Below are 27190 nucleotides of genomic sequence, written 5' to 3'. Positions count from 1 at the left end.
GAGCTGTGCTTGCCTCTCGGGATTGCCCAGGGCTAAGGTTCATTCTGGTGAAAATGAAGTTAGTTCTGAACACTCAAAGTTCAGTTGTACATGTACTTTTGTAGAGGGTTTTTTTATTTCCAGCACACTTGCACTTCACTTTTATGTGACTTCAGCATGTGTTGAGATCTGTACAGCAACTTACGGATCCAAGGCCATCATCTAGAAGCATATGCTGGTTGTACATTAAGAGCATAACTGGGCAGCTGGCTCCAGTGTTTTGTAGAGGTTTCTACCATCCCTGTGGGGACAGAAATGTGGTTATGCATCCTGGGGGCTATTAAAGAGCCTCTGCTTTCAGTATTCTGCCCCTTCTCTTAAGTGTGTGTGTGTGTAATGTAGTTCCTAGAAGCCCAGAAGGCCTTTTCCCCAGATGCACCTCCCTTCATCAGCGCTTTCTTCTCTGATCGAAGCATGGCTGGAGTTTCTTCTCCCAGGGCTTGAGGTTGAACGGTAAGGAAGATGCCCTAGTACCAGGGGCACAATCTCATTTTTGTTTCCAGAAATGCCGGCCAGCTCTCAGAAGGCTCGTTCTCTTCTGCCTGCCTTCAGTATAGAGCAGCTTGGGAACTGAAATGTCTCACCTCTAGCAAGATCAACCTGCTCTTTGAAATGAGCTGATTTTAGATCAACTATGTAATTACCAGCTTCTTGACCAGATCCCAGCCTCATTCCTAGATTAATGAAACAAGGGGGCATGTCCCATAGTGCCTAGGAGCCAGTGAGGACAAAGTCCAGATATCCTGAATACTGAATTTTAGAAGCTCTTCCAGCTGAGAATACTCCCCAAATTATGCTGTTCCTCTCAGCAGCAGCATCTAACCAACTGCTGATGAATACTCTGGACACAGCTGGAGCTTCCTGATTGATTGTCGGTGACGGCACACCCAGCCTGGAACACTGAAATACAAAGGAGCTTGTTCTCCTGATTTTTGTGTATTAAATCCCTTTGCCCAAAGACATGAAATGCTTTTCTCTGGGCTTGTCTCTACTTCTTAGTGTGCTGAAGTCCTGGAGTCTTGTTTCTCAGTGCATCCCCCACATGGTGGTCATGCCCATCACCAAGTTTTCAAGACAGCTGTCTCACCTCGTATAAGACTGGCTGGCAGCACATCTGGCCTAAGGTCCGCTACAACTTACTTATGCCTCCTTCCTCCCCCACACAGTTTTTCAAACCATACTCACTTTCAAGCCTGGCCGCTTTCCAGAATTTTAAAACTTCCTAACTGTAATTCAGATAGGGAGATCCTCACGTAGCCTCGTGCCCATGTGTCCTGCAGCAGGGTGACCATGTCTCGCATTGGTGTATACTGTTGGGTGTAAGCAAGTATGCAGAACAACAACAGTTAGATACCCAAAGGCTGCTTCAGTGACACCCCTCATTGCTAGTGTTGTCAGGCCACATTTCTACTAAATGTTTCCACTTTCAGAGGTTTAAAATTCAGCCCATTTTCTTTTAGAAAACCCTGGCTGAAACTTTTTCCCTAAGATATTAAGCAGGTGTTTTTTGCACAAAACTGAAAACAGGATGGTTTATTTGGCCGTTTACGAGTGAAATGAGCACTGAAGGACAAGGTACGGAGGACTGGCAGTATCAGCACCTCGTACCCCCCTGCAAACTCAAATAACTAAGGTGGGACATACCGTATGCATAAAGCTCCACAAGAGTATGAAAACACCCAACAGCATCCATATAGGAACCTCCTTTCTAGCCTTAGGTCAGTCATTCTCAACCTTTTTGCCACAGTGGGCCACAACTGCAGCTCTCAGTGTGTTATGTGGGTCACACCTACACAATTTACTTCCTGTGCATCCATTTAAAAAATGTTTAGTTTTTTAAAACATAGGGCCGTACACACATCACAGGTTGAGAACCATTGCCTTAGATGTTGATAGTCAGGTTATTGCTGAATACGGAGGCAGGAAGGCACCCATCACAAGTACCTTTGGTACAACTCCCTCCAATCCCAGTTAGCTTGGGCTATTCATTTATTTTTCATTGGGGTTCTTTTGCAGTGTTCATTCTTGACCGAACTATCAAGGGTCTGATCCAACACACTTGTTCATGTGAGGAATTTTTTCCTGAGAAAGCCCCAATTGAATTGTAGTAAGTCAGAGTTTGCAGAGTCACACCCCCATTGGCTTTTTAATGAGTGTTAGAGATGCTTAGTTTGTAACCCAGACCAATTTCTGTTCTTGGAAATTAGAAACAGTACAATTAAACTCTGAGCTTTGCTGTGATTTGTTATTATGCATCAGCAAGCAGTTCCTTTTTATCAGTTTTCAGACAGATCCCTGATCCAAATATGCATCTCCTGCTACATTCGAAGGTATTATTCATACAGTGTGCAAGTATCCCTATTAACTCAAGATCCTACCATCTGTTGGTTTCAGCATCATTATTTGGTGGCTTAATTTATTTGGTCTGCTTTGGCTTTTTTCCCCACCTTTCTTTTACAGAATCCCAAAAGCGTGCCTGTCGCTTCTGCAATTGGTTTAAATCCAACTGTAGACTTTAATGGTTTACTTCTGTGGTTTTAAATGGGACCAGAGTGAGCCCATGTTAATTCTGAAAATGCCAATGAGCTGGGAGGGAGAATATACAGACAGAGTCAAAAAGTTGTATATGTCAAATGAGGCTTTAAAAAAAATGAATTCATATTAATGCATTAGAGTTTTTATTCAGAACATTGGTTGACAATCAACATGTCAGAGACATGGGTAAGATGGACCAGGAACAAAGAAGTAGCTAATAGGTAAGACTGAGTTGCTGCTGCTGGGAAGGGAAGCTTAACCAACAGCATGGGCTGCCTTTATGATATTGAGAGAGAGATGTTCATTGTAGCCCTTGTCTCTGGGATGCTACCTACCACAGCCCCTATCCTTGTGACTCTGGTAAGACTCTATTTTCAAATAAATCCTTGATTTTTTATTTATTTATTTATTTAGCCTTTGGCCTTCTGGTTCAGAGGAGGTCATTACCTTGCATGGACAACAACCAAAAGGAAATGAAGTGTTTTATTATTATGTTCTTTTAAGGTAAATACCATAGAACAACGGGTAGGAAGTGCATAGCAGGGAACACAGGAATCTCCTGTTTCATGTAAGCCATTGCTGTGTTTCCTTGCTGGCAGCCAGGGTCTTCTCTGAGTTCACAGACAGTACTGTAGATCAGTTGGTAGATGGTCCTCTGAAAAGATGATGATGATGATACCATTGGCTGTAGTATTCTTTAAGCCCTGCGAATGACATTGTTAAAGACAATGGCAAAGAGTAGCTGGAAGCCTGTTAGAGCTTAGTTAGTTCCTCATCATCAACTATTTTGCAGGGTAGAGAAATTTATTTATTTCAGAGGAGAGTGAAATCTGTGAGAAACGTTTAACTGTTCGCTGCACGGCTACTCAACAGATCGGCAAAGGCAGAGAATGCCACAGCCAGCTGCTGCTCGCGGGAGACCTTCAGCAGGTGGAAAATACTTCCTCCCGTTCGGGCTTGGCCGGAACCCCAAAGTTATTTTCACTGCTTTTACAAAAAGCATCATGGGAGCTTTCAATAATAAGATGAGCTCTTTTTTCTTTTTTTCCATTTAAAAAAGTCACTTCCAGCACCCCGGCATCCTCTGACACTGTTTCATAGATTTCATAGACATCAGGGCTGGAAGGGACCTCGGGAGATCATCGAGTCCAGCCCCCTGCCCAAGCGGCAGGAAGTCAGCTGGGGTCATAGGATCCCAGCAAGATAAGTATCCAATTTACTCTTGAAGGTGTTCAATGTAGGTGCTTGAACCACCTCCGCTGGCAGACTGCTCCAGACCATGGGGGCTCGGACAGTAAAGAAATTCTTCCTTATGTCCAGCCTGAAACGGTCTTGCAGGTTGACATACTGTTTCTTCCCAGTACCACACTGGGGTCACTAGTAACACAGGGGTCATCCTTCTGAGTCATGAGCACCAGCTCAAGCAGCTTCTTGGGTTTTGCCCCAGAGTTCAAGTTAAACTATCTTTTTAGCTCAGGAAACTTCACAGCCCATAGCTGGAGAGAACAATTAACCAGACAGTGTTGTTGGTTGTGCAAACAGACTGCATAGAGAAGTTGAAGAATCTCCATCCCTGAACATTTTCAAGGGCAGGTTGGACAGACGCTTCACTAGTATGCTGTACAGTGGACAGTCCTGCTTTGAGCAGGGGGCTGGACTGGATGACCTTGTGAGTTCCTATCCAAGCCTAATTTTCTATGTTCCTAAGAAATAATACAGACTGTATTTCCCCTCGGTATGAACTAGATTTCCCATTATCATTGCGTTTTGGACAGTGTAAGATGCTTACTTACATTGTAGGCTGGCTCGATTTGCCTTGAGCAATGGACTCAGAAAAGGGCAATCAGTTTAGTTAGGAGTGTTTTTTACAAGAGAATTATCTGAATTTCTAGGAAACCGATAATAAGCAGCTTGCTCTTATCCGGCTTCTTGAAGCGAGGGGAGGGGGGATGCAATTTTTTCTGAGCTAACAGACTTCTAGCGAAGTTACAGCTTTTGATACCTGATACTGTTTCAACCTCATTGCTGAACCATTTTGCTTTTGTGCAGCATTTGAACAGGAGCATTTTAAATCTCCCTCTGAAGTATTTTGCTTATTTAACCAGTGACTCTTTAAAAAAAAAAAAGAAAGAAAAGAAAGAAAGCTCTAGAGAAAAATAAAAATCGCTAACAAATGGTAATAGTGCTGATGGGAACACAAATTAAAGGGGTAGAAAAAGCAAGAGAAAATCTAAGCTGGCAAACTCTAGCCTCAGGACATTGTATGTATAATGAGATCAAGGAATGCAGGCAGCATAAATTTACTGCTGACTTTCTTATCAGACACGTGACGCTTTCTTAGTGAATAGCAGAAATTATTATACAGATGAGTGCAGTGAAGAGTTATGGGGGAGAGAAGGAAGGAGGGGAAAGCTGATACCATATTCCATATAATGGAGTGATGATTTAAGTAGGGCAGGTTTAATGAGCAGCATTCATGGAAATGGGTTTTTAAATGGAAATATGACTTGAAATCAGACTCTGAATTTGGATCTCAAATACCAGCAGTTCATGCTTCTGCTTCTGTTTCTAAATGCATATCTCAAGCTGTGCAGGAAAATGTATCTAAAGATGACAGTTTTATTTTTAACTGATACTATTTGGGGACCTGAAGCACCTCATGCACTATTAGTGTTTATAGATATATATTTATATATATATAAAAATAAAATTATTTGTGTCTTGTGAGTTTGTATTAAGTTTCACCAAACAAAAGACTGTAAGTTACTAATTACATTCCCCCTTTTGGAAGACCTTTTGGAAGATATTCCCCCCCAACTCCAGTGTGCCCATTCACCCCAAAAGAAATTGCTTCTGTGTTATTCTTCTTTGATCCAGATCTCCCACATGACTGACTTGGTTTGATGACATTACTGTGGGTTTGTGGAAAGCTAATTAATAGGCTGTTCCTTGCCCTTGGAAATTTCAGTTCCAGAGGAGAATGATGAATGTCTCATTCAGAGCCTTGCACACACATTGGGCCATTGAACTTTGAGTAGCATTAAAAAAAAAAGAAGAAAAAATAGGCCAAATCAGCCATGGACAATTAGATATCAAGTTCTAGGTCCTGAGCCTGTAACACAGTTTTACTGTGCTGTTTACAACAGAGGCAATTATAACAGAGAAAATCCACGTATAGCTATTAGGATTTGTGTGCACTTTTAGGGAGGGGCTTATAGTAATAGAAGTCCATTCTTTGTTACTCATATTTATCCTGTTTGCTGATTATATCATGAGAGGCGTGAGCAATTACAGATTGCAGCAGTGAACATATGATGCACAGGTGCCCATTTTTATAGCAGGTAAATCAAACTCCTTGCTTTTAACTTCTCCAACAGCGGTTTCTAACATAAAATACAATAACTTAGTTAATAGTTGTGTTAGTGTTTTCCAGCAGAACAATGGGCCAGATGAAGATAACCCAAAGTCTCCATCACATCTGTAAAACAGACAAAGTAGAAGATATACATTATAGAAATGGGGTAGATTAGAGAACAGGAAAAAAAATCCAGATACAGCATTCTTACTGTGGGTGTTGTGACTGGAGGGGCAGAAAGAGAACATTTTCAGATACCTGGATTGAGGCTGCAGTGGTGATACTTATATGTCTTGTCAATTGGTTCAGATCCAATATGGAAATCACTGAAAGGCTAAAAATGGAGTCCAGCAAGGTGGAGTGTTTCTTAGTCTCTTCTCATCCAGTTACTGCTGTGCTTTAATTCTGTAGTGTTCACATTGTTCACAAACTTTTGTCAACATTTTACCAGCTTCAAAGCATAATTGGCAAGGAACCCAATCCCAGTTCTTTGACATGCTAGCTGGATTGAAGATTTGACTAAGATTGTCCCAAGCTGCTACAAACACCTTTGTTTGCACGTTGGAAGCTCCTAGAATCAGAGGAGTTTGAGATGAGAAAGACCAGTTGGGTCTTTTGCTCCAACTCCATCTTAGTGCAAGTTTATTCTCTGGTGTGTATTTACTATTGTACTCATCAACCTTATTTTACATGTCCCGATCAATGCCATCTCTTGTGAATCCATGCCACATTAAAAGATCACTCCCATGGAAGTTTTCCTGCCATTCAACCTAAGTACTCCCTTTCATATTTCCATACTATTACTCCTAGCATTAGCTGAAGAAGCATCCTTTACTGTAGCTCATCAAATATTTCTAGGTGCATCTTATTTCCCTCTGATCATAGCTGAGTCGCACTGTGTTTCCCCTTGAGTCCTTCAGGGGAGTTCCTTATGCACAAAATTAGGCTGGCCTCATCCAACTGCCCACCTTGGAGTCTGTGTTGGGGCCACTAGCTATGACGTCCCTTCCTCCGTGCCGTGTGGTTTCCGCATTTCACTCACCTGCAGGTGGAATTACACACGTCATTTAACTCTGCAGGGTAGATAATGATTAGAGGGCTGTTGCAGTACAAGCCTTTAAATAATATTTATTTAAACAAACATACATTGTTAAAGAAAAATAGTAAAAATTCACATCATACCAGCAATGTCTTCCAGTGTTTTAGGCCCGATACAAAGAGCTGTAGGAGGCTCCTTTTTTTCTGACTTAATTCCTAATTCACATATTATTACCCTGCAACAAGGCAGCTTTTTAACGTTATATCCCATTCGTTGACATTTGTGACACTCCTATGCTTCAGATCTACTCTGAGGCTTTGTTAGTCAACTGTTATAAAGATGCTGGCATTTAAATGATATTCCTTCTGGCCTAATACGTTCATACAGTTCATAAACACGAACAGCAGTAAAAGGTTTTGAAGCTATCATTTTATAGCTGTAATTAATCTTATATCTATTCCAGTTGGGGAGGGGAAGAGGGCTGAGTATTCCAGAGTCTTGTATGGCCAATTATTTTACAGCCTATAAAACTTAAACGGTAAAATCTGAAGAGGCTTTGGAAGATATTCAGACAGGTTTCCACCTCTGATTTGTTTCTGTCCTTAGTTTACTTCATATTTGCTTTCTGAAATGAATATTAGTAGATATATGTTAGTGGAGTGAACATAACCCAGCAGGATTAGCAGTAGGAGCATTCTTAAACCAAAAGCTGGCATCTTTATTTTACAATTTTCAAGGAAATCCTGAGAAGTTTTGTAGGCTCAAAATTTAGCAGTTTGTTATAACAAAAGGTGGTTGTGGTGGTGGGGGGTGCTTAAGACAACATTTCCCAAAGCTGAGATGAATGGGGGACGTTTCTGGAAAGCGAAATTCAATTTGGATATTGCTGGGCTGCATGGGAGGCGTGAACAGAACAGGGTTAGCTGCTGCACAGCAGTCAGAAGTGGAACAGGTCACTCGCACCTTGTCCCGGTTGAGTGAAATGATTATAAAAAAGAAACTGCATAAATGGTGAGAATGACAACAGCATTTTGTACCTTTTAATGAGGGAGCTGGAGAACCAGAAGTATCCTAGCTGTGGAGATCTGTGCGGTCATAGCTAGACTGCTGTGACCCCTTTGCTGGCTTGTTTAAAGCTTCCCCGGGCATTTTTGCGGTGTAGACCTCCTCTGAGAATACAGTTTGGATCTTTCTTTTGTGCGTTCTCTGGGATGCAACAACCTTTTTCCATATCTGCAAAGCATATTAACCAGCGTCTTAAAACAGCCATGGCCAGGGCTTCTCTCTGGGGATAGCGTATTCGGTATCCAGACTCAAGTGACAGGTCTCAGGTTAGCCCACCCCTTCTCAGTCTTGTGATTTGTATTATCCTAAAAAGATTCAGTTCCTTTGTTTTAAGTTAGACCTTACATGTGCAAAATCCATATCCAGGTACTCATACCAGCTGTCCCCTTTTAGGAAGTAAAGTCAATACTTGTATGTATTTCTGTTCCCCTAGGCATTTCCCTCCAGTGTTTATAAGTGTTTAATATTATACCTTAATTTACATGGATAAAGACCATGAGCTGTATCTTTTGGGATGCATATACTGGCTGATAAAACTGGTTATAGCCTGCACAGCATCTTATACCAGCTGTAGCTTGTTAAAGTCAGTGAGCTCACCCATAGGCATGTTAAATTGCAAAAAGCAAGTCTGGAGTTCACTGTCAGCGAAGCTGATTGTGGGGTGAAGTTTCTGCAGTGGAAGGAAGTGTGCATTGTTCATTGTTCTGGGGGTGCATATTGGTGTTCTTGGGCAGCATCCCGAACACATTTGATTTGGATTTACATCTTGACTGCAGGGCTTAAGAGTTGCCTATTCCATCTTGGAAGAAAGTTGGTAGAAGATAGACTTTCATTTTTTGATTGGAAATGCAGTAATGGTAATAACAGCAGGGTCTTGTCAGCTTCTGTCTTTCCATTCTCACATATGAATGCACCAGTCATTCTGATTCTTACACGTTTAATTCTTGCTTTTATTTCTGATGCCTCTTTTTGCATGGAGTTCCAGATAGCTTCTGAATTCCTCTCCCCTCACTGCCGCATGGCTGGGGAGCCCTTGCTTTGAAGCTTGGTTTACGACATTAAGGTCGACACTAACGGAACAGCTTTCCTTTACACAGCAGTGCAGTATTGGCACTTAGGATAAACCAGAGGCCTGATGGAGCACCCCAAGCTAGCAATGAGGAGCTAGCCATGAAAGCACACAATGATTTCATTTAGAGTGTGGTCTACTTCAGCGTGTAGATTGTTACTCTGCATCCAGATTCAGAGGGAAAATAGTTTAAGACAAATTGTTACGGAAAAGCAAGGAACATCCTGTAGTACTGACAGCTACCAAATGCCAGCTACTTCCCTGTTGTTGCAGGAGCTGGGCGCTGCCAGGCCTTCCCTGCTTGTACACATGCCATATTATTGTGGGTAGGCTTAGTAGTGTGCCTTGCAATTGTGTGTGAGGTCTTGAAGTGTTGATTTGGGGAATTTCTGTGGCTCCAAAGGACTGGACTTGATGCCCTTCCAGCCCCATATTCCTAAATTATGTAGATCTGTTATAATGTGCTTAGGTGAACACCCCTTGGAAAACAGCATTTCAGGATTTAAGCAGAAAATGGCTGAAAGGGTATTTTAAGAGAACATTCTCACCCATTAACAACTATATGCCCTAAATTCCAGCTGTTTAGTGGAGACCTGCACAATTTGTCTTCATAAATGTGATCACTTGGTTTGGCAGCTATCCTCATGTTTGCTTATCTGTGCACCTTTTGTGGCCCCGAGTTCCCATTGATTAGAAGTGCTTCTCGGGCTTTGTACTCCTTACAGACGGTTATAGTCAGTATGGTGTTTGACTTTCTAACTCTCTGTAAAACACTTTCCCTCTGGCGTTTTGTGTTTTTTGGGGGTTTTTTGTTCCTATTTTGATTAGAACTGTAGTCATCTCAGAAAATGAGAGCGAGAGAACAAGCCTAGACAAAGAGAAAATGAAAGAGCAGCTGCTGATACGGAGGTGCACACAAGCCAGAGGGTATGTGCTGGACTCCCACTGTCTTGGGAGGTTTATACACCAGTGGGTTTTAAGTAAATTGGGGATGTCCAACTTCCAAGCAGCTGTGCCCTCCTGACTGTACCAGGGAAAGACATGGTCTCCCTGGGCTGCACACCACATGGATGCCCCCTCACTGCTGCACCACCTGCCCGTGATCCCCACCCCCCACACCCAGTGGACTGCATTCCCACCCCACTGTGACACCCCCCTGCTGGCCCCCTGAGACTCCCACTGCACTGTGCACCCACACTCACCTTCCACTCCTTGCACCACCACGCTGTGAGGGGGGACCCAGAGCTTCCACTGTTTTTGGAGAACCTCAGGTTTCTGACCTAGCTCCCTCCCAGAGGGTCGGGAGCAGCAGCTAGACAGGAGCCTGGAGACTGCAATTTAACCCTTCATGGGCTACCTGTGACCCACGAGCTGCCAGTTCTGCGGTAAAGGTGTAAATGGCAGTATGAATTCTCAGAGTATTTCTGCTTCCTGCCTTGCCGGATAAAGAATTATTTTGTCTAACACCAAAGAAGAGCTGAGCTATCAATGTGTGCTCACAGTATGGGTACCTACACACCGTGCTCAATGCCTGCTCTGACATGTGCTAATTAGCATGTGTTGGAGCAGCCTCAGTGTCTCATGCATTCAGCATCCCCACGCTTCAAAATGGGGGCGGGAGAGGTAGTTTAACTAAAACTTGTTTTTATTCTCTCGAGAGCCCCCCCGCTGCCCCACCGCTCCAGAGCATGTGTAAAGACGCCCAATGTGTAGATCCAATTTCTAACCTCATTCACACTAATGAACATTAGAGCAGTGGTACTGAAATTACTGGGCCAGGCTTTCCCCTGTGTCACTGCTGGGCTTCGAATAGTTGCTCTCGGGCAGCTTTCGCCCGGTTAGAATGTCACACACCTTCCAGGCCTGTGTTGTTGCCGGAGTAGTTCTCTTCTCCCCACATTGCCAACCCCAATCTCGCCTACCACGACTTGGTGTTCCTCAGTAGGCGGGGCCAGTTAGCAGGACCCTCGGTGGCCCGGGTTCTGCCCGGCAGTTTCTCACGGGGCTCCGCCACCCCTACACCCTGGCCTCACACCACCTTTGGTGAGTTGCCCAGCCGTTATCTACAGCCTCTCCCACGGGGTCACTCTCTCTGCCGTTGCCTTATGGCTATCCGTGGCTTTGGGCCCTGCTTGCCCACGAGGCCCCACCCCAACAGCTCTCTGGACTCTTGTCCCTCGCTCCCCGGGTACCTACCCCATGGGGAAGCAATTCCGGAGCAACTTTCCTACTGCCCTGCCCCTGGGGTAGTTATCTCTATTCCCTATGTCCCTTCGCCTAGTGTAACAAAAAAACCCCTGCACAACAAAACTGACTGGTAAATTTATTTCTGCCCACTCCTATCCCCACACCGGAGCCTAATAGGGAGGGAACGTGCTCCTCTTGACTCATTGCCTCCAGGCCCACCTCCCGTCCGTTCCTTTAATATGGCGGACCCCGGCGGCGATACCTGCCCTAACCACAAGCCCCTTTAGGGCTTTCCCCGGGTCTTCGCCCCCTGTGGGGCATCTCTTTGCACCCTGTCGTCCCGGCACTCCCACCTGGGTTCCGTCGTGCTCCCTGGTGCTGCCTCAGTCCTTCTTCTGGCCGGCATGCCCGTCGTCCCACTGTTGGCCAATGTGGACCTTTGTTGTGGGGCCCCACTCTCCCCAGCCTGTGTCAGCTCCTGCTTGCCCGGCTCCTCGGGTTCAGCATGCAGGGTCTTCTCAGCCCCCGGCGTCAGCCGTAGCTCTGCTTCCCGACTGTCCACCCCCGCCGCCGTTGCAGCTGCAATTTTTATCTCTGCTGGCCGGCGTCGATACTGATGTCACCAGCTGCCCGTAACTGCACAAAAAGGCGGCTAACAAGCTGCATGGGTTCCTTCTCCTGATCCACGTGCGTCTTGTCCCGGGCTGCCAGTAAGTGCTGTTCACTACCTTGCCCCCGGGGACACCCTGCTTTGTGTTATTGGTGGCACTAGTTCCCCGAGTTGCTTGGAGTTTGTGCGATGGCTCCAGAGCTGTCCACCATTGGCTAAGTAGAGATGATGGAGCAGCACTGCCATGATCACTGCCTGGCATGCTGCTCCTTTGCAGCCACTGACATCACAGTAATGACTATTTATACTGTAGCAGGGCTGCGGTCAGAATTGGGACCTTATTTTCTTGGGTGCTGTATGACATACTTAAGAGCAGCCTTCTGGCTTTTGTAACATATACCAAGGGGTTACATTTGGCAAACAGGTAATTTTATACCATTTTTGGTTTCCGTGCACCCAGAAAGGGAGAAGCAAGTAAAATCATCTAAGGGCATATAGCCTGGAAGAGCAGAATGATGTAAAGAAAAGGTTGGTTTAAATGAAAAAAATACTATCCTTGAATAACTGCTAATGTGGTGGATTCAGTCTGCAAATGGAGTGTGTTGGTTAATTGCTGTAATACAGCAGTTCTCAACCTTTTTAAATTCCAGGCTCCAAAACTTTTCAGAGTGTAATGGCATCCTATTAAACTAATATATTGTGAATATTATAGTATAAACATAATTCTAGCATTAATTCAGATGCTATTAATATTGATACCATGGGCTGGAAGGGACATGTATCAATATGTCCCTTCCAGCCACTCCTCACATTATGTGTGTGGCTTAGCAGCTTGTTCCTGGGCGCCAGCAGGGACAAGGTGCTAAGCTGCACACACAGCATGTGAGGAGGAGCACTAGGTGGGTAAGAGGGAGAGGAGGTGGGCAGAAGGACACAAGAACCCAGGCCAGGGGAGGGAGCTGGCCAAGGGGTGTCACGCGCGGTCACAGTCACTACTGCCATGTCTGGGTGGAACTGCACCCTATGCTACCTGCAGAGCCAGATTGGGAAGTGGCTGTGGCAGGAACATGTGCTGTTGCTGCTCCAGCCCCTTCACGGTCCAACCGTGTACACTGGCTCCTGGGAACAGAGATGCATGGGACAGGTGCAACTGTCCCAGGTGCCTCTGTTTTCAGGAGACATATTGGAGTCAAGCTGAGAAGAGGCTACAGGAGAAAGGTGCACCTCTGTTTTTAGGAGGCACCTTGGGAGAACTGCAGCAGAATCAGCCTGCCTGCCACCATAGTGCAGTGCAGACAGGTATGCCTTTCTCCTGCAGCCATGTCTCAGTTCAGCTCCAATGTCTCCTAGAGCAGAGGGATGTGGGACAGTTTCACCCCATGGTGGTGGCAGTGGTTGGCGGCACCCAGTTGAGAACCAGTGACCTAGTAAGCATTTTACACAAGCCCTATGCCTGAGTTCCCATGTGTGTTGCTTAACCATGGCTGAGAATTTGGGCTGTTGTGTTCACTAGAATTACAGTTCTTCAATGCCTGTATCACTGAGACCAACGCCTGGAATGACTATCTGTGCGCAGGCATGTGCCATTGATAGCCTGATCCAGTGGGAATTTCCAAGTAGCATTCCCTTCCCCGACCCAGTCGCCTTGTCCCAGAGTTTAACAAGGCTTTTGATATGCAGACTTTCCTGAGCGAGGCTGAGCAGTCATTCTGTTTATTGATTGCCTTTTCTCAGTAAATGCAATATGTGATGTTTAAACTTTCGAGTACTTGATTGGTGTCGCTGTTGAAACAGAACACTAATCAAACACATTACTGCAGCTGAAATAATTCATGGAGGGTGGGGAATGATGAATAGGAGCTACTGAAAAAAGGCATTTGAGGTCCTGTACATATAACAAGTTGCTGTGAACCATGATGTAGCTCAGGAGTGGCCAACCGGTAGCATGGGTGCCACAAGGGGCACGGGCACCCTTTTGTGTGTGACATGTAGTAGACTGGCAAGGGGATGGGCAGCACAGCGATGGCAGATAGGGCAGGAAGCGAAAAGCAGGGTATCAGATAAGGCAGGGAGCTCGGAACAAGAAGCAGAAGGCAGAGAAGCAAATCAAGGGATTGGAGTGGTCCATAGAGAGGTGCAAGGCTAATTTGTGGCATGCTTGCCAAAAAGTTGCCCCCCATTGAAGTAGCTCATAGATTCATAGATGCTTGGGTCGGAAGGGACCTCAACAGATCATCAAGTCCAACCCCCTGCCTAGGCAGGAAAGAGTGCTGGGGTCAGATGACCCTAGCCAGATGCCTATTCATACAGAAAAAGCGAATTACCACTAATAATGGGCTTTTTGCTGATAGCAAAAAAAATTAACCTATGAGGAAAACAAATAACATGAGCTTTGGATACAGTTATTTGAACTTCTAGATATTTCAGGGTATAGATTTTTTTTACAAATGGCTCACCTTCCCTTCCTCCTCCCATATAAATAGTAACAATGGGTGTTTTGTATCAATGCCCCCTTCCTGGCTTCCACAATGTGTTCATTTAAAGGAAATAATGATGCTGTGAAAGATTACAATGAGTACAATCTAGTTTTTTTTCTTTGCATAATTAAAATCCCATTTTGTTTGCATAATTATATAACTACTTATCTGATAAAGAACTGCTCCCAATCCATTATATTCAAACTAGACAGCACAGTAAGTTAAACTGTGTTAAAGGGATTAAAGGAATATTGTCAACCTTAAAAAAAATTACATTTTAAAATACTTTTTCCATTAGGCTTCCTTTCCACTGTTCCTTCAAATTTGCATTTCCATCCAATAACCACAGTCTTTTGCAAACCCTGCTGACCTCCGTATTATCACTTGCACTCAGAAGGGGGCTAGATGCTTCTCTTCAGTCTTATAATAGAGTTCATAATCCAGGTACCTGCAGTTGCATTGATTGACCCAGGCACCTCTGGGGGTCCGGTGTGAAGCCAGGGTTTTTTTGCCCTCCCTGTGCAGCTGCAGCCATCCTCTGGCAGAGGGCTGAAGGAGGAGGAGGTTATCATGCTTATAGTAATGTGGTCACATGGCTCCTCTAAGGCCAGGGATTGATTCCATCCTTCCACTGTATTCCTTAACTGAATGAACATGTTTATTGTAGCTGCTTTGGCAAACTTGAATATTCAGGATCAATTAGAATGAGGCAAAGGAGAACTTGGCACAAACTTTAGTGAGGGACATACCATGCATGGGGTGAAACAAGTGGAAGCACAAAGGCATGGGGAGGGGTGCAGAGTGGGGGTGAAGGCATGAAAGGGGAGCAGGGTCTGGCTTCAGTGGTGAGCACAGCTATTCCCATTTTAAGAACGAGGTATCAGTAGAAGATTGGTGGGTTTCTAGTTTACTAGAGCGGCCCAAAGTTGCACAAGAAACCTGTAGCAGGTACAAAACTGGGTTACTTGGGGCGTACTGTGGAATTCTTGAGCGTCTCGGTTTCCCCATCTGTAAAATGGGGATAATGATACATCCGCAGGACTGCCAACAGTGGTATCAGTGAGCAGCATTCATGGTGCCAACCTATGCTAAGTAGCTTAACTAAGTCTTGTCAGTTCTGTTTATGCAGGCCACTAAATACCTAGCGAGGTGGTCATGTCGTTTCCGAAGGTGGCTGGATGTGACCAAATCCCCTTACTATCCAAAATCCTGCCAGAAAAGTTTCTGATTGGCTGAGATAATGCCCAGGCCATTCACAAGCCATTGATTAATTTCTCTGAATATCCTTTTAATTAAATTTTACTATCCCCATTTTGCCGACAGAGCAAGGGAGGCAGAAGGATAAAAGCCAGTGTTTTCTGAACTGCCCAAGTGAAGATGCCTGACATGTGGGATGTGGTTTTAAAAGGGACTGGTGATTTGTGTTGCATCAGTTCCTGGGCACCTTGGTTGAGATGTCGTGCATTCCTTCTATCCAGGCAGGTAGTCAAATATTGAAGCTTCTTCCCCTCAGCAGCTGCTTGGAAAGGTCATCTGTCCCGTGCACTGCTGGATGGGTGTTGGCCCATGTGTGTGCTTAGCTGGCATGTGTGCACGCATCACTTCTGTTGCATGTGCAGTGATGGGTGTGCATTTTCAAAATCTGGGGCCTCAGTGACTGGTTCTAAACTGCTAAGGGAGGGTATGAATGTCAAGCTAGAATCAGGACTCAGGAGTGCCTGACTCCCAACACTTCACTCTGCTGCCAGGCGGTGTCTTCCCAAAAGCATTAGTAACTAACAGTTTCTTGTTCCTTGGGAATTGCTGCTGTTTTGATGCTTGTAACAGACTTGGATGGCCTGACTTTTCAAGCTAAGGGCCCATGGTTACTAGTAATGACACTGGAAGTATGGTTTGCTCAGATCCTTTGCAGACTGGTCTGTTAGAGATGTAATGACGGCATTGTATTGCCCAGTGGCTGGTAATGCTCTGTGGCTCTGAATTTTCCCTATTCCTTATTTTGCAACTTGGTTATGACATTTTTAAGAAAAAAGTTTTAGCACTTGAATTGTCGGGAATACCAGGAAAACAGAATGTTTCTTGTTTTGTCATGTCCTCCCTTTTAATTACTATGGTACCCTAGTTTAGCCAGTACATCTCTTATTAATTTTAACAAGATACGTATTTTAAAAAGTAAATGTATGTTGAGTTCTCTCAATGACCTCCGAATGCCAGGAGCCCTTATACTCTCTGGGCAATGTTTTCAGTCTGAAAGCTCAGCCAGTTCTGGGTGGTTTAAGGAAGGAAGTCATTGCATTGTGCTTGCACAGGCGAGTCTCTGCAGGCACGTGGAGAAATCTGTAGTGTAATTTGTGCACAGAGTATGAAGAGATTTATGGTACGGCATTTTTGATACAGTATATACCTTTACTTTGTTCATGAGGTATGAACTCGCACTGTTTTAATAGAGCATTGTGACACTGCTTCCTGAAGCCAGTATATGTATATCAGTCTGATGCAGCTCTGATATTAGACATATAGACTTGAGTCCCTTCCCATTTGCTCTTGCTGTAAGGATGAGCATGTCCTCTGAAGAATGAACCTATGGTGGTGGTTTCGGTATGTCCAGAAGGGGAGAACCAATGCAGAATCATCAAGGGACTGTATATTGAGAGAGTCCAGAGGAGAGCCACGCGCATGATCAGAGGTCAGGAAAACAGATCTTATGATGACAGGCTGAGAGCCATGGGACTCTTTAGCCTGGAAAAGCGTAGGCTCAGGGGTGATCTGATGGCCACCTATAAGTTTATCAGGGGTGACCACCAGGATCTGGGGGAACGTCTGTTCACCAGAGCGCCCCAAGGGACGACGAGGTCGAACGGTCACAAACTCCTGCAAGACCGTTTCAGGCTGGACATAAGGAAGAATTTCTTTCCTGTCCGAGCCCCCAAGGTCTGGAGCAGTCTGCCAGCGGAGGTGGTTCAAGCACCTACGTTGAGCACCTTCAAGAGTAAATTGGATGCTTATCTTGCTGGGATCCTATGACCCCAGCTGACTTCCTGCCCTTTGGGCGGGGGGCTGGACTCGATGATCTCCCGAGGTCCCTTCCAGCCCTGATGTCTATGAAATCTATGTTGAACAGTGCGGGCCTGAGGACCGAGCCCTGGGGGACCCCACTGCCCACCTCCCTCCAGGTCGAACACGACCCGTCCACCACCGCTCTGGGTGCGGCCCTCCGGCCAGGTGGCGACACATCTGACTGTAGGTGTTGATGCTACAGTCCCCCAGTTTCTTAATGAGAACGGGGAGAGAGACAGTGTCGAAAGCCTTCCGTAAGTCCAGGAAGACGATGTCCACGCTACCCCTGCGTCTAGGGATTTGGTGACCTGGTTGTAGAAAGCCACCAGGTTGGTCTGACAGGACCTGCCTCTGATGAACCCGTGTTGACTGCCCCTGAACATAATCTCCCCCGCTCGCCCCTCGTGGACGTGTGCTTGAATAATTCTCTCAAAAAGCTTACCCAGGATCGAGGTAAGACTAACTGGCCTATAGTTCCCTGGGTCCTCCTTCCTCCCCTTTTTTGAAGATGGGAACCACGTTGGCCCTCTTCCAGTCCTCTGGCACCACACCAGAGCCCCACGAGTGCTCGTACAGCCGTGCCAGGGGTCCCGCAGTGACCGCAGCCAGTTCCCTCAGCGCTCGGGGGTGGAGATCGTCCGACCGGCTGATTTGAATACATCCAGTTCCTCCAGACGTTCCCTGACTAGGTCCTCCCTGACCCTTGGCCTGGCTGCGCCTCCCCTGGGGCCTGAGGGGGGCCCGGTGGGGGGACTGATCTGGTTCCCGCTCAGGAAAATGGAGGCAAAGAAATTTTTAAATAGGTTAGCTTTGTCGTCTGGTGTGACGACCAAATTTCCTAGCATGTCTTCCAGGCGCCCCACGAATAATAGCTAATAATTCAGCCAGGGAATGAAGTGAGTTTATTAGTTGGTCTAATAAGTATTTTACATGACTTGCTTTCTACGATTCCACCAAATGCATGTAACCAGAGGTCAGCATACGCTGCTCTGAAGTACACCCAAATCCCACACAGGGAGCAGCACTTGTGAGAGAGGAGCGTGGGGCTTCGGTTCCCCAAGTGAGCGTTCGACCACGCGATGAGTCAGGAGCTCTGTGGTCTGAGGGCAACAGAGGCTGTTCTCTGGCAAAACCACAATTGTGCATAGTCTCCCCGCTGAATCAATGTTTCTTACTTAGCTTCCATGTTAATGGCTTGGAAGGAGGTTCTTTTCCATGGGAGCGTAAAGGTGAAAACTGGCGTGTGGCCTGTCCCCCAGAATACCAAGTGCGTTCCTGCCGGCTTCTCAAACGTTAGGAGCACTAGGGCTGCAGCTTCCGGCTTTCAAGGCGGGTTCTTTCCCACTCTGAGCTGGAGGAGGAATTGTGGTAGTTCCCACCAGCAGACATGCTCACGGACTTGCTCTGCACTGTAATTACTTACCTTCTCTCCCAGAACCTGGAGATCCTCAGGCTTTTAATTAGAGGCTTGTGAGCTCATCTCAGAAAGCAAGTGCCGGATGTAAGAGAGACCAGGTATGCAAGAGCCCTCAATTGCAGGAAGGGGCATGGCTTGTCAGGCCAGGCAGAATTTTGTGCCAGCTACCTTGCTATGGGATGTATACATTTTCTTTGAAGAAGCTGCATTTTTCATAATCATTAGCAACAGCTTCTGGCAGCACACAGCTAATTGCTTCGTGCACTGGCACTAGAAGCTAAGTAACCACTAGCCCCAGAAAGTACTCCACTTCGAACAAAAAGAGTAGCAGGCTATAGAAGCATAACCTAGCCTGTCCAACAGTGCTCACAGCCAGCTTGCACTGGGCTTTCCACATGTTCCTAGAATAAGTGGATCAAGTTCATCTGCAGTCTAAATGCTGGGATAAACTCTAGGTTAGTATTATTTAAATAGACTTAGACTGGTGCCCCCATTGGAATAAGAAACTTTGATTAAAATAAGCGGCTTTGAGAACGTATTACATTCCCAGCAGATGCAAGCGCCCCTTCACCAACTGCCCGCATCAGTCCCAGTGCTCACTATCTCCGGCCATGAGAAATAGGTCTTCATTTTGTATGCGTCATATGCTGAACTCCCCTGCACACACACATTTCCTGTGACACTTTGTGCCTCTCACAGATGCAGATGCTTTCTCTTCCTCCAGCTGTTTAGGGAGCACTTAAAAGAGAATTTCTTTAAAATTTCGGCTGCTTCTGAAGCTGCACAGACTTGGCTCAACCTGTACCACTGACTTCAGGCAGAAACTTAAAAAGAGATCCATCAGAATTCCTGATCAAATGCTTCAGGCCCCCCCTTCCCCACCCCATCCCAGATTGTAAAGACAATGCCGATCAAAACAAGTGCCAGGCATGGTCTGTAAAAGACTCACAAGTTTATGACTTTTCTTTGCAATGCTATAATTCAAGGACAAGGGATGAGGAAGGCCAGGGTTCCCCTCCTTCCACTAACCCTGGAACTTTTGGCACCGTCAGTGGCGTACAATCAAAGGGAAACGTGGGTGGCCCCCCCCAAGGGTAGCTGATAAGAGGGTGGTTCTTCACTCCTCCTGCCCCTGGCTGCCTGTAGTGTATCACATACAGTCAAACGTGTTAATGGGGGGAAAAAGCATAGTTCTGACTCTTACCATCACTATGGCACACGATATTCTACTCCATTTTCTTCCAATATACTTTTTGAACCTGAATCCTCTGATGGATAATGGTGATTTGAGTACTGAATTAAACGTGGTGGTAGCCCGTGTGGAGGTTATGATAATCTAAATCCATTTGCTATAAGCAAACAGAACGCAAGTACAAAAACCTACATACTGAATATATCTACAAAGAGCAGCATCCCATTAGCTGAAAATCATTACAGATCAATGAAGTGGGAGGAAATACTTTTAATATAAAATGTGAGTGATGGTTGCAAATCATTTGAGTGCTATGTGCAATTCAGTAGCTAAAGAGGATGTCGAATGGCAACAGTTGAAGTGGGAGAAAATAGGCAGCTCAAAATAACTCTTATGCAGTATCTAAAGAAACTCTTTAGTGTATCAGAAGAATTGCCCAGGGAGCTCTCTGAACCCTCAGGTTGATTTTTATAACAAATTTACCTGTAAAAACTCTGAGACGTTTCAGAGAACTTGGGAGACGAGCGAATAGTGCCAATATGTGAGAAGAGTAAATGACACAAACCAGGGAAGTGGATATTGCCAGCTTTTTGTGGCAGGAACTGTCTTTTGTTCCGTATTTGTACAGTGCCCAGCACAATGAGAACAGGACTTGCAGATAGTGATACAAGTAGCAATGATACTACATGCTGATTAACCTGACGTTGGGTCCAGATAGTCATAGGAGGGCTAACCTCTTGAACACGTTCAATGAAGCATTGCCAGTGAATATGGTTTTATGGGAAATAGTTTTTTTTCCAAGCAAACTTTTACTTTCCTTTGTTGACATCACAAGTTTGATTGGCAGAAGGTAGTTGTTAACAAAATACAGTTCAACTTCTGTGAGAGAAGTGATTTAATTGTAGATAATGTGCTAGAAAAATGCAGCTAGTTTTAATCTGATGTTGTACACTGCCAACTGAGATATAAGAAAAGTAACTAAAAATGGTGGATTTGCATGCCATGAGGCAGTTTCCAGTGAGGTCCAGTGGAGAGCTGTTCTTATCTTGTATTTTCTTCCTGACCACATGATAAAGTGGCTGCTGTAAAATTGCAGATTGGTGATCAGTGAGGGGGGGGTGTCAGTCAGACTGGCATCCACGTGCTTCATAAGGCATGCTCATGTGAGTGACGTGTGCTTCCACAAAACTATGGCAAAAAATTTAAATTCCTCAGTTATAATTTGGCATGCCACACTTTGTGCAGCACTGGGTTCAGCCCTCCTAGCTTTGGCCAACATCACCTCTAGCCCAGGTACTTACTCGAGTTGTGCACCCCTGGTGTAAAAGGTGGCAACCCTACCCACGCCAGATCAGACATCTGTCATATCACAGCCCTATATACACAGCCCTTCTTCCAACATATGGCACACATTAGACTGTAAATATAAAATCCTCTGGAAAATTTGAGTGTTGGGGTACTTATTAAAATGTTCAGCAGTTAGGGGATACTTGCTACTTAAAAGGTTGAGAAACACTGTCCTAGGAGATAGCTCTGTAATTTGGCATGAAAAGGCTTATTATGATCCAGTGGCCGTAATGTGAAGCCTGACAAATTCAGGCTAAATTAACCATTGTAGTGATTTGTGGTGGATTCTTTATCACTGGAGATTTTCAAATCTGGACCCAGTATCTTTATAGCGCACACACTGTGGCTCAGGCAGGAGGCATGGCTGGAGTCAGAGGGCTTTTTACTGCATGTTCCAGGAGTAGGGGCTGGGGGGGGTGTTGTGTTTTAATTAGGGCGGCTTCAAGAGCCCCTCTAACTAAAGCACCCCAGCGTCTCGTGTATCAGCGCCCCTGCACTTCAAAATGGCGGCAGGGGTGCTTGTCAAACAGGCTTTAGTTCAAGTGCCTCCGCCATCATTTTAAAGCGTAGGGTCGCTGGTACGCAAGACGTGGGAGGCTGCTGGAGCGCAGTAATTGCCATGCTCCAGCAGACTCGATTGAGTTTGCCACAATGTGCTGTAATTACAGCACGTTGGAGCAACCTCCGTGCTTGTGTACAGACACCCCAAGGTTTTGGGGTGAGGTTTTTTGACCTATATGAACGCTGGGGGTTAGAGTCGATTCTCATATAACTACTCCTTCTGCTCATAGCTCCGCTAGTTCAGTGGGGCTGCACCCAGTTTGCACCAGCCAGGAATATGGCTCAATATATCCCAGACACCAGAGTGCCTGACTCTGCCAGTTGGGAGTCACTTCATCTGGGACCTATACTGAGCCACACGTCAGCTAAGCAGGTTCGGGTGGCTGCTGGTAGCCAGGACATAGTTAGCAGGGTTATTCCTTTCTCAGCTTTTCAGAAGGTGCAACCTAAACTAAAAGAGGAAAAAAGCCAAGCTCCCTTTTAAGAGGGAGCTCTGCTAATCTTCCTTCCCAGCTTTAACTGAGCTGCTGCCACAGTTCCCTTCACTTAACCCCATAGATGGAGAAAGAAAATGTGATTTTTCTGGGTCTGCGGGAAGTGCAGTTTATAGCGCTGCTGTGATACAGAAAGAACAAGACAATAAGTGGTTAACTACATTTCACACCCCATACGCTCACCCTGCAAATTACTTGGAAAGGGATTCCCAGAGCAGAAGTGGAGCTCTTCCTTGAAGGGAAAACAAGCTCCCATTCTTGGAGGGGGGAAGGCCTGAAGCTCCTGCTTCCTCCCGTGGGTATTTTACTCCCTGGGATCTCCTAAGCAAAGAATCCGTCTCTGTGCTATGCAGTTCCCAACCCTAGTCTTCAAACAAATGGCAGGGGCTGGAGAACAAGCAGCCCTTGTTCTGTTTGCCTACCCGGGCCCACTCTCACCCATGTCCGCTCTCACCTCTGGTTGCCGAGAGGAGCTGTCATCACCAAGCCTTCGGAGCATGAACGTGTCCAGGAATCCAGGTTGTAGGTGTGTTGGTCTAGGGGCAAAAGAAATTGGGACTCATGGTGGAGGTGATTAGACCAACTAGATTTTTACAGGAAAAAAACCTGTAATTTTTTTTGGAAAAATCTAGTCGGTGTAATAAAAGATATCACCTCCACCATGAGTCCTGATTCCTTTGAGCATATCCATGCACTTCTGCTGGCCCCACATGGCCTCTGTAGTACCCACAAAGCCCAAAGAGCTCTCTGAGAGAAGGAAGGGACTGCAGCCGTTGGCAGACAGCATGAGAGTGGCAGTAGAAGCCGGCTTTTAGCGATGTGGTCTTTGCTGCCGGAGTGGGGAGCTCCTAGTGAGCGTGTGGGCACACCTGCAGTTTTGCCTGCCACGCTCCGTGGTTGTAGGCCAGGGGACACTGTGGCATGGGTGAAAGGCATGAGCCGTGGGACTCTGCCAGCTTTGTCCACCATGAGCAGTCGCATGCTGTGAGCACTGACTGATATCCTCACCTAGGCACAGCGCGGTGCAGACAGAGGTGGCAGAGCCAGGCCCTGTGTAACGTATGATATTACCACTGTGTTTTTAGGTTATGCAAGAAGCTGGAAGTAATGGGAGACAGCATTTTAGCTGGAGGGAAGTGCTGCCCAGTGGTTTTAGGTGCTGTCGCCTTCTCCTGGAAGGAGGCAGCCTTGCTGTGTGGACCCCAGCTCCCTGGGACACTCGCAGGAGAAGGAGTTCTTGGCTAAAGGCAAGCTGTGCTGTTTGAACAAGCTCCCGTTCCTTTTCTCATGATCAAAGGGGGTTTCATGAAAGGTACAGCTTGGGTTCTTAAAGCATCTCGTTAGAATTTTATATTTAGAAGGAGCTAATGATGTATTATTAATTACACAGGAGCTAGAAAGCAGCAAAGCTGTTTAATCCCTGTACTTGGTGAATAGCAGAGCTGTTGTACCGATGCAAGGTTACGCGATTAACAGCATAATCAGTCATTAACTGTCTTATCTTTAGGTGGCACTGGCTAGAGGATAATTTACCAGTTGGCTGTTAAAGTGGTGAGAGCTGGAGACGGCAACTGCCATGAGCAAATTTATACAGCACAGTTTATGTATTTATCACGTTCTAATTTATGTGCATCATTTTGAATCTCCATTTATGGGCCAAAGTCTCCTCCAGACCTCTTCCATGCATGTCATTGGAGCTTCACAGGACTAATTAGGAACAGAAATTGGCCCTATATCTTAGTAGTTCCTAGATCATGTGTTTTACTATGTGGCTCCAGTAACCAGATCAGTTATTAGGAGTATCATTAGAAACGTCTTCACTTCTTCTATATGAGGCTTTCTTTTTCTTCCCACAAACCTCATTTATCAAATTAGATGACTGACAATGTTCCATGTGATCCTGGCTTTGATCTTTTCCAGCTTCCTGAAAACCACATTTTCTATGTACTTATCCTACATTAAGGGCTACCTCATAGCAGCAATCCTGTCTTAATTGATTAATTTAAAGTATGTCCAAATTTTCCAGTACAACTTCATCCAATCTTTAGTTCAGGACCTACCTCGGGTAACTGATTTTTTTCCTTAATTCTTCAGATGGGTCTATAGGACAGGTTGGACTGTGTTAAAAGTCTAAAATCAGTTAAGGGGCTAAACACTGTCCAACAAAAGGAAAACAGGCTAAAATGAATGTGCCAGACACTAATTAATCCTCCCTTTTGCGTTCTCCTTTGGATCTTACATAGCGTAGCTGAAACATGTTGAAGCATGAGTATAATCCAGAAGTCTAGTAAATCAAACATGGAGATAGGGATTGGGAAGCTGGTGGTAACCACTAGCTCTTTCACTCCTATGTAAAAGGGACCCATTGGGAGTCTTTCTAATGGCTTTAGTGGGATTTGCTTTCCAAAGAAAACATGTTCTGTCTCCTTCTTCTGGCCATGCTCTGTGACATTGTATGTAAAAAGAGAGAGTCCTAAAAGTGCTCTTGCTACAGGGACAAGAGATCTCTGGCTGGGGCACCTGAGGGTGGAGTTTGTAGTAGAGATTGAATTGATTAAAGGAAGAAATCTAGGGCTTTACTTCTCTAACTGTGCAGTTCCAAGATCGCTGTGGTCCTCCTTCTGGAGTCCAAGACAGTGTGAGGCTTAGATGCTGTCAACTGTTTAAAATAAAGTTTTTAGGCCCCTGGCCAAGTTTAGTTTAGTTACACAATTGGGATCTGACAAACTGGTCAGATCCCAATCATGCATCAGCTGGCATGTGGGGACCCAGGCCTTGGGGACCGATTCCTGACACAGTGCTATGTGTGGCACCCTTTTGCCTTGCTGAGCCCAATGGCAAGTTGAAAGCCATGCAGTGCAGCCCTGCATCAGGTGAACTGCACAATTTTAGGTGCTAGCAAGCAGGGAGCTAATGAGCTCCCTATGTGCCAGCAAATTGAAAGCTAGGTGGTGTAGCCCCATGTGGTTTTGAACTTTCTGGTTCACCGGGAGGCCATCAGCTGCTTAGCTCCTTGTAGGCCAGCACTGAAGGCCATGGTCTGATATATACACATGAAAGTGTGATGCAAACCAGCTACAGTGATGTTCTGCAATAAATGTGAAATATCTTTGTGGCTTTTTTGCCATTTTATCTTGCCATAAATGTGCTGAGTGTATGGCATATTACAATTTAAGACACAATTAATTAATAATATCTGCCAGGGCCTTTATGGTACATGCTTTCTAAGGAGACAGCTCAGTATTGTTCAACATGTAGCTTTCATCAAATCCTGATGGCTTCCCCAACATTAGCTAAAATGATAATCCACACAACACATATAAGAAGTTGGTTTCATCCCAGTTTTACAGGTGAGAAACCGAAGCAGCGTTTAAACGAGAGAGAATCCGTGTCAGAGCTGAGATTAAAACATGAAGCTCCTGTCCCTGTGCTCAGTGCACTTGTCTACGTCGGCTAATGATTTGCCTCGTTGCCAGGAGTCATAAAAGACAAGGCTCATGATGAACAAGAAAATAGCCAGCCAAAGATAGCAGCTAAATCCTTTTGAATCTTTTCCTTGCTTGATTCAGCTTTTCAAAGTCCCAATACAATTGCTCTAGAGTTGAATGAAAAGAAGATTCTGAAGGTCCCAGTTGTGTGCATCAATAAATCAAAACCAGTCAAACGTTTTTCTTACAATATAGAAACCTAACGTGACTCTTGGCCAAAAGCATATGGGCAAATTCCATCATGGTGTCTATCAACTTCTGAGTTACAGACCTCTGAAACACCAAGGGAACTATGAGTGTGGAGGGAATGTGATTGATTTACTATGCAACATAATCTATAGCAGTTTGCCTCTAAAACCTCTAGTAAAGGAGGTTGCTACAAATAAAGTGACAATTTTTTTTTAGACCAAAAGCTTGTGAATAAAGAGAGGGCTTGTACGACATTACCATCGATCTGGAGAGCTTGATGTACAATAAGGCACAGAAGCTCAGAGGTATTTGACGACCTGCCTGTTCGTAAAGAATTGCTCATTCTGAAGTTTCTGCTAAAAGTACCTGTTACAGAGATAGGAGGCAGGAGCTCTCGGGGGAGGGGGGGCCTTAGGATGTAGTTCAGCTAGCAGGAGCTTGAGTGTGAGCTGGCACTGTCTGATGGGTGCACACAACCAGCATCGCAGTATCAGCATACATGGAGGTGACCTAGGATACAAGCAGTTTTTTACATCAGACCAAAGATCCCAGTTCTAGTGATGGGCTACCTGACTTCCTCCATTTCCCTGCCTTTGCCACCTTGACCTTTGTGCCTACTCTATTTACTTGAACAGAAGATGAGGTTTTCTTCTGCAGTCAGCATGGGGAGAAAAAAACCTCGTCTTGAATTTGAGCACCTGCCCCAAAGCCAGAGAAGGGCTGCAGCAGATGAGAAATAGGTGGGCAGGTACAGGAACAGGTGGGCAGATAGGCATGGACATAGAGGGGCAGGCATAAGCATGGAGGGGTGGTCAAGGGACAGAGGTGGTAGGCAGGGAGGGCAAGTGTCAGGGGTCTGGGCCCTTGCCCCTGTCACAGCAGTGTGGGGAACAAAATTAAGACAACCTTCTACTGTATTCTATACATCAAAAATTATAAAACATTTATAATTTTCCACACAAAGAATGTAATTATTGTGGGTCGTTTTGAATTCAAGTTGTCTTGGATTCGGGTAAGTACGGTGGTTTCTCCCCCAGTTTTCCTGTTACAGGTTGAAAGGCTCCTGCCT

At 45.4% G+C, this 27190-nt stretch overlaps 1 protein-coding gene across 4 annotated transcripts in view; it reads left to right on the top strand.

Annotated features, from left to right (window-relative positions):
• LRP8 (LDL receptor related protein 8) overlaps positions 1-27190 on the top strand; it is a 266690-nt gene that overhangs the window by 171254 nt on the left and 68246 nt on the right. The gene's annotated exons all lie outside the window — the stretch shown is intronic.

The sequence above is a fragment of the Crocodylus siamensis genome, chromosome 5 (genome assembly GCF_052110815.1).
Source record: "Crocodylus siamensis isolate JL-2025a chromosome 5, ASM5211081v1, whole genome shotgun sequence".
NCBI lineage: Eukaryota > Metazoa > Chordata > Crocodylia > Crocodylidae > Crocodylus > Crocodylus siamensis.
The sequence above is the reverse complement of the archived record's forward strand: the minus strand, read 5'-3'. Positions and strand labels throughout refer to the sequence as shown.